The sequence below is a fragment of the Carlito syrichta genome, unplaced genomic scaffold (genome assembly GCF_000164805.1).
Source record: "Carlito syrichta isolate Samal-C Ts95f unplaced genomic scaffold, Tarsius_syrichta-2.0.1 Scaffold301890, whole genome shotgun sequence".
Classification (NCBI taxonomy): Eukaryota; Metazoa; Chordata; class Mammalia; order Primates; family Tarsiidae; genus Carlito; species Carlito syrichta.
Window position 1 is genome coordinate 470872 of NW_007245986.1, and position 8814 is coordinate 479685.

An 8814-nucleotide genomic window follows, 5' to 3' on the forward strand; every position below is an offset into this window, starting at 1 on the left:
AGTAGCCAGAATTACAGGCATGCGCTACCACGCCCAGCTGATATTTTGATTTATTGTAGAGATGAGGTCTCGCTGCCCGGGCGGGTCTCGAACTCGCAGACTCAGGCAATTCACTCACCTCAGCCTCCCAAAGGCGCGGGATTACAGGCTGAGCCACCGAGCCCGGCTGTTCCTACCATCTTATTGAGGCATTCTCATCATCTTTGAAGGACATGGGCGTCTCATATCTGATTAATATAGTTCCAGTATCATTAGCATTTCTCATTAAGTTAACTCTTCTTAACCATATTCACAAATATAAAAACATGGAAAATAAGAAGTGCTTACAGTTAAGTTGTTGAAGTAGATGGCTCTAATGTCTGCAGTTACATTTGTGGTTTAAATGGCCTGTACTAACAAAACAGTAAGCTTCTTTTTGTTTTTTTGGTTTTTTCAGTTGGAGTCTCACTCTGTTGCCCAGGCTGGAGTGCAGTGGCACGCTCCCGGCCACCACAGCGTTGACATGCTAGGCTCAGATGATCCTTCCACCTCAACCTTCCAAGTAGCTGGAACTACAGGCACACGCTACTGTACCCAGCTAATGTTTTGATTTATCGTAGAGATGAGGTCTTGCCGAGTTGCCATGGGCTCAGGCAATCCTGTCACCTCAGTTACAAAGTGCTGGAATTACAGGCTTGAACCACCATGACCAGCCAACAGTAATATTCTTTGGGGCATGTGAAACCCACAAGATATCTTCAGGAACTTAACACACACTGATTTCCCATTTTAGCCCCTATGCCCATCTCCTATCAACCCCAAAATTGAACATTATAGTATGTCATCAGGAGACACTGATAGGACATGGCCTGGCCTAAATATCTCCTCTGTCAAGCCCAATATGACAACAGAAGCCAGGGAAGGGATAGTGAGAAAGTCTAGATATAACAATGAAGGCATCACAAGTTGGGACTTGTTTATATTTAAGATGGTCCATGAACACCACTGTCAATATACTGAGCAGGTTGGAAGTGAAACGGAAAAGCTTCAAAGGGGTAATATTTTTCAAAGCCACTGCTAATAACCACAATGGCTGCCAGATAGGGCTGGGTAATAGAACTATAGTCATCTTTGACTTTGGGGACATGTGATGGGTTACAAAACCCTGTTCTGATTCTTACAGAATATGCACCCTTTCCTCCATTCTGTCCCAAACACCTCCTCTGCTGTTTCCCATCATGCTGATACACAGCTCCATACCACAGGAAACCATCTTTTCCATACAGCTGTGGTGGCCTAAATGAAGTGGTCCCTCACCCAGTGTTTAACCTCACCCATAGCATAGACAATCGTTGACCCTCAAAATATATAAAACCAGCATTGAGGGGGTAAAAGTGGGGCTACACTTTCTCAAAAAGATAGCTGGCAGCACTGGGGGTAATGTGAAGATAGTTGCTGAGATCACATTTCTTCTTGGACTGATGCTCAATTTCCTCAAAGTACTATGCAGTTTTTGCTTTTCTGAAACAGACTCCAGATAGATCCTCCATCCCTTACCTTCTTTCCCTCTTGTCCCAAATCCAGATGTCCCCACCTGTGCTATCTCCCTTACCCAAAAACTTTCAAACATAATTTCTTTTTTTTTTTTGAGTTGGAGTTTCACTCTGTCACCCAGACTGGAGTGCAGTGGCCGCTCCCGGCCACCGCAGCCTCGACCTGCTGGGCTCCGGCGATCCTTCCACCTCAGGCTTCCAAGTAGCTGTAACTACAGGCGCGTGCTAACACGCCTGGCTAATTTTTGATTTATTGTAGAGATGAGGTCTCGTCAAGTTGCTCAGGCAATCCACTCACCTCGGCCTCCCAAAGTGCAGGGAATACAGGCTGAGCCTCAAATATAATTTCTAATCACATCAACACTTATATGACAGGAGATATTGACCAACTATACACAATCCCACTACTTCCAATTTTCCTTTTATTATTTGCTAGATGAGAAGCCAAGACTAAAATTCCTAAAATTGCAAAAGCAAAAGTACTAGAAGAATTCATGCAGTTTGTTTGAGTTTTCAATCTAGCCTAGGGAAGCCTGGACAAGCCACCTCACACACACACACAAGCAGATCTTAAGTGTTTACACCTAAAAACTGATAGGGCCTAATCTATTAAGCTTTAATACTCTATAGAATATAGACTTGCATTCCCCCCCCCTTTTTTTTGAATTGGAGTCTCATTCTATCACCCAGACTAGAGGACAGTGGCACACTCACGGCCACCGCAGCCTCAACCTGCCAGGCTCAGGTAATCCTTCCACCTCAGCCTTCCAAGTAACTAGAACTACAAACACAGGCTACCACACCCAGCTTATTTTTAGATTTATTGTAGATTGCCATGATGCCCAGGCTGGTCTCAAACCCATGGGCTCAGGTAATCCTCTCACCTCAGTCTCCTAAAGTGCTGGGATTATAGGCATGAGCCACGGCGCCAGGCCAGTATTTCCCTCTTAAACCACACACCCTTTAACTTCAAGTTCTGAAGGGGAATAGAAAAACCCAGAACAGGTCTGGCAATAGCAGCGGCCCTAAAGGGCTTGGATCAGTATTCTGAAGATGTAGCAAACCTTTCAAACAAGGAGTGTGTTGTCCACCATGGGAAAATCTAATGATAAATGAGCTCTTGTCTTACCATCCTGGTCCCTGGACCTGAAGGCACCTATCAGACTTTGCCTAAAGCCACATTAAGATTTGGTGTAAGGGGACATGAGGTATCCAGACAAATATATTTCCTAATATTTGGCCTTGCTCAGGGGCCAGGATGAAATAAAGTGACGTTCTGAACAGAATAACTTTTTTTTTTTTTTTTTTGCAGTTAGAGTCTCACTCTGTTACCCAGGCTGGAGTGCAGCGGCACGCTCAGGAATGCTCATGGCCACTGCAGCCTCGACCTGCTGGGCTTAGGTGATCCTTCCACCTCAGCCTTCCAAGTAGCTGGAACTACAGATGAACGCTACCATGCCTGGCTAATTTTGTGTGTGTGTGATTTACTGTAGAGACGAGGTCTCACCAAGTTGCCCAGGTTGGTATCAAATCCCCAGGCTCAGGCAATCCACTCGCCTCAGTCTCCCAAAGAGCTGGGATTACAGGCTGAACCACCGTGCCCGGCCCCTGAACAGAATAACTTAATTCCATAGGCACTGAAAATGACAGATCACTGGTGATTTGGTACAAGGCTACAGGGGAAACCAACAAAGGGTTCCCTAAATCACCCCAAGTCACTCTCTTAATAGGTCAGTATAATATTGGGAAATTTTCAAGTGTGTAAAGGTTATCCATATTTCTCTTCCTTTGATATATGCAACTTAGCTATATTCTAAACAATTTAAAGCTTTCCTTGAACTATAAAATGCCATGAATTGAGTCTTCAAATTCAAACTGAAACTAAAAAGCATTTTGATATTGTTACAATTATTTTCTCTCCAATTCACACTTATCTGTACAATACATATGATATTAATACCAAAAAGAATTAACTTGTTTGAGGACACATGAAAGAGAATATCTGCAAGGCCCACAGTAGATAATAATAAGTAGGACCACAGACATAAGATGTTCAGTCTTGGAACAATATAGTTATATTATTAAAGAGTTTTCTTGAAAGTCAGACAATTGCATAATGCATTTGTAATATATTCTGTAATTTACATGAATAAAATGTTCCCCTCTTACAGAAAGATAGCCCTCCTCCCAGAAACATTCCAGACTATGGATGGAATGATTCCTTACCTGCGATAACTCTGCAATCCTCAGTGCATGAGCTGAGATGTCAAAGTAGGCTAAAGAACTGAAGGTAGAGACTGAACCAGAAAAAAAACATCTGGGGCAAAACAGTTGGCCTGATGGCAAGTTGGCTCCCAGGAATTTCTCTATCCTGGTAGCTAGACGAAGGAATCAAAACACAATTCTCTATTCCACTGGAGTACTTTAAGAACAAGTCTCACATTAAAGAACTTCTTCCATGGAGTGTGGTTAATTTGCAAAAACATGTTTATAATAAGGTTGTTAGGACAGATTCTCCATGAGAGGAAAATATCAGAAACATTAAGTATGTCAAGCAAAGCCCAAATATGACATTGTACTATAACTGGAACAATTAAGAGGTTAAGCTCTTGCAACGTAAGACAAGAGAATCAACAATTTACTGGCTGGCCATTCTTGAACTTCTATTGGGTTGATGACCTGTCGTTAAAATATAATGAAAAGAATTGTAACATTAGTAGTATTCATGAGATTATGTCAATTAGAATCGATTGGAACAATTTATAGGTTTGGCTATCCCTAAAACAAGCTAACCTTAAGAAGAAATGTCCTTTTTTTCCTCTAAAGAGACATGGTCTCACTATCTTGCCCAGGCTGGAGTGTCGTAGCTATTCACAGGCGCAATCCCCCATTAATCAGTTTTGAAATGCTCCATTTCCAACCCGGGCTAATTCGCCCCTTCTTAGGTAATCTGGTGGTCTCTCGTGCCTGGAAGTCACTATATTGATGCAAAACTTAGTGTGGACACCTGAATGGCATAGTTCAGAACTCTAGGGCTCAAGTGATCCTTCCACTTCAGCCTCCTGAATGGCTGGGACATCAGACACATGTCACCACACCCAACAGAAATGGGCTTTTTAAAGGTCATTATTGAATGGGTTCATCGCTCATACCAGGTTTGAAAACCATATAAAGACAATGGTTACATCCAAGTATCCTACTAGAGAGGCACTGCAGTTAATCCTAACATACTTATACGTATAAACCTTTCTGACTGTTATCTCCTTTGTTCATCTTCTAGGAAAATAGTCATCACTGGATATTGAAAAGGATCTCATTTTTACCTTGAACTGAAGAATCATTGATAAAGAGTTTTCACTCTATTATATCTGGGGTCAATGTTACTGAGTGTAACTGACCTCAATAATCCCATCTGAAAAAAATAAGAATATTACAATTTGCTTCATAAAAACTGAGTTAATGTGCATATAAAAGTATCTAACATTTAATGTGCTCTCAGTTAATGTAAATTATGCTTATCAAAAAGAATACTGTATAAAACAGACTGCTGCCTAGGATAGAAGAAACAGGTAAGAGATGATTAAAGAGGTATTTAAATGAGAAGCAACTCAGCTGCATTTGGTTACAACAAAAGAGCTGGAAAAGCAGATTAAAAGTGTAGAATAATCTTGCAATCATTAAAGGTCAACAAAATCATCTACTGAAAAAGAAATGAACATAGCTATCTCCTAGCATAGGGCTGAAATCAAATGGCAAAGGATGGTGGTTGAGAGCAGAGCACAAGAGGCTTATCGGTGTTAGAGGGGAGAATGATATATGGACATGTGATCAATATCTGTCTCTTAAACATAGGTGTAATCATTTGATTGTGTTCACATCAGCTAATCAAGTCATGCAAAACAGACCAAAAAAAAAAAAAAAGATGCGGCCTCTAAAAAGTTCAGTTTAAGATAGGCTCGGTGGCTCAGCCTGTAATCCCGCGCCTTTGGGAGGCTGAGGTGAGTGGATTGCCTGAGCTCGCGGGTTCGAGACCCGCCCAGGCAACTTGGCGAGACCTCATCTCTACAATAAATCAAAAAATTAGCCGGGCGTGGTAGCGCACGCCTGTAGTTCCAGCTACTTGGAAGGCTAAGGCGGAAGGATTGCCGGAGCCCAGCAGGTCGAGGCTGCGGTGGCAGGGAGCAGCCACTGGACTCTAGTGTGGGCGACAGAGTGAGACTCCAACTCAAAAAAATAAAAATAAAAATAAAAAATAAAATAAATAAAATAAAATAAAATAAAATGTAGGAAAGGCTGGGCGCCTGGTGTCTAACACCTATAAACCCAGCAATTTGGGAGGTCGAGGTGAGAGGATTGCCTGAGCCCATGGATTTGAGACCTAGGCAACTTGGTGAGACCTCATCTCTACAATAAATCAACAAAAAAAATTAGCCGGGCGTGATGGTGCATGCCTGTAGTTCCAGCTATCTCAAAGGCTGAGATGGAAGGATCACCTGAGCCCAGCAGGCCAGGCTGTGGTGGCCTTAAGCATGCCACTGTGCTCCAGTCTGGGCGACAGAGTGAGACTTCAACTCAAAAAAAAAATAAGTAAAATAAATTTTAATTAAAAAATTAAAGGTAAGAAAATGTTATAAAACAATTGTGGTCCCAATGAAAGATCTCTATCTTCTTATTAAGAACCACCTAAAAACAGTATCAAGAACCCTAAAGGCCAATACCTTAAGACAAGTGGAACCTCATCAAATTAACGAGCTTCTGCAAAGCAAAAACCATCAAGAGAGCAGGGAGACAGCCCACAAAATGGGAAAAAATATTTGAAAACTGTATATCTGGCAAAGGCCTAACATCTAGGATCTACAAGGAACTCAAATGCACTGAAGGGAAAAAACAAACACCCCTTTAAAAAGTGGGCAAAAGACATGAATAGACACTTCTCATAAAAAGATATACGGGCAGCCAACAGATACATGAAAAAGTGCTCAGCCTCACTCATCAGAGAAGTGCAAATCAAAACCACATTAAGATACCACCCCGAGCCGGGCTCGGTGGCTCAGCCTGTAATCCCACACCTTTGGGAGGTGAGTGGATTGCCTGAGCCCTCGGGTTCGAGACCCGCCTGGGCAGCGAGACCTCATCTCTACAATAAATCAAAAAATCAGCAGGGCATGGTAGCGCGCACCTGTAATTCCGGCTACTCGGATGGCTGAGGCAGAAGGATCGCCACAGCCCAGCAGGCCAAGGCTGCGGTGGCCGGGAGCGGCCACTGCACTCCAGTCTGGGCAACAGAGTGAAACTCCAACTCAAAAAAAAAAAAAAAAAAAGATACCACCCTGTAAGAATGGCCATTATTAATAAAACAAACAACAACAGATGCTGGTGAGGATGTGGAGAAAAAGGAATGCTTCTACACTGCTGGTGGGAATGCAGACTAGTGTGGTGATTCCTGAAAGAACTAGAAATTTACCTTCCAGTCGGGCTCAGTGGCTCAGCCTGTAACCCCGCGCCTTTGGGAGGCTGAGGTGAGTGGATTGCCTGAGCCTGCGGATTCCGAGACCCGCCTGAGCAAATTGGTGAGACATCATCTCTACAATAAATCAAAAATTAGCTGGGCGTGGGAGCGCACGCCTATAGTTCCAGCTACTTGGAAGGTTGAGGCGGAAGGATCGCCAGAGCCCAGCAGGTCGAGGCTGCGGTGGCCGGGAGCGGCCACTGCACTCCAGTCTGGGCGACAGAGTGAGACTCCAACACACAAAAAAAGAAATTTACCTTCCATATGACCCAGTAATTCCCCTATTGGAAATATACCCGGAGGAACTCAAATCATTCTATGACAAAGATACCTGCACACGTATGTTTGTTGTAGTTCTATTCACAATAGCAAAAGCATGGAACCAACTGTGTTGCCGATCAAAACTGGACTGGATAAAAAAAAACTGTGGTACATATACACAATGGAATATTATGAAGCCATAAAGAAAGACAAATACATGAACTTTGCAGCAAATTGGATGGATTTGGAGTCGATCATACTCAGTGATGTATCACAGAAACAAAGAACTGAGTTCCATATGTTCTCACTCATAAATGGACCTTGAACAATTATAATGCTATAATAAAGTGATTGGCAGTAGTGGAAAACAGTTGGGAGGGTGGGATTGGGAGCTGAGGGAAACTGCTAAGGGAGGGAGGGGCATACCTCATCAACAAGAGTACCTGCATGATTAATGTTTATATACTTAACCCTGAATTGTACCCCACATCTCTATAATAAATAAATAAATAATAAAATAAGTGCCAAAATGCTATATTGGTTGTACGATAACAGTTTTAAAAAGTCCATGTAACACATGCTACACATTATATATTTTAAGTGTCTTATAGTAATGTCTGACAAGAATTGATAATATGGCACTTGTGACGGTTGTACTGAATAAAAAGTCAATACTACTGATAAAGCCAAAAAAAGAAAATGTTATAAAACAAGTATGGTCCCAATGAAAGATCTCTATCTTCTTATTAAGAACCACCTGAAAACAGTATCAATATACACATGAAAATATACAGAAATACAGCGATAATCCAAGTGGTTCTGCATATGTTTTTTAAGAATTTTTGAAAATACCTACAACCTTTTATAACTTGATACATAGTATACTGAGGGGAAAGAACATGATTATTTGCAACACTAAGATATAGATTTGGACTTATTCCTTCCTAAAGAAATTTACTAAAGAGCCTCAGAGGCCAGGTTCGGTGGCTAATCCTGTAATCCCAGCACTTTGGGAGGGGAGAGGATTGCCTGAGCCAGGAGATTGGAGACCAGCCCGGGCAACTTGGTGAGACCTCGTCTCTACAACAAATAACAAAAATTAGCCAGGCCAGGTGGTGTGCACCTGTAGTTCCAGCTGCTTGGAAGGCTGAGGCAGAAGGATCGCCTAAGTCCAGCAGGTCAAGGCTGCAGTGACCGTAAGTGTGGCACTGCACTCCACCCTGGGTGACAGAGTGAGACACCAACTAAAAAAAAATAAAGAAAAGGAAAAACAAGCCGGGCTCGGTGGCTCAGCCTGTAATCCCGCGCCTTTGGGAGGCTGAGGTGAGTGGATTGCCTCAGCCCGCGGGTTCGAGACCCGCCTGGGCAACTTGGCGAGACCTCATCTCTACAATACATCAAAAAATTAGCCGGTCGTGGTAGCGCGCGCCTGTAATTCCAGCTACTCGGAAGGCTGAGGCGGAAGGATCACCGGAGCCCAGCAGGCGAGGCTGCGGTGGCCAGGAGCGGCCA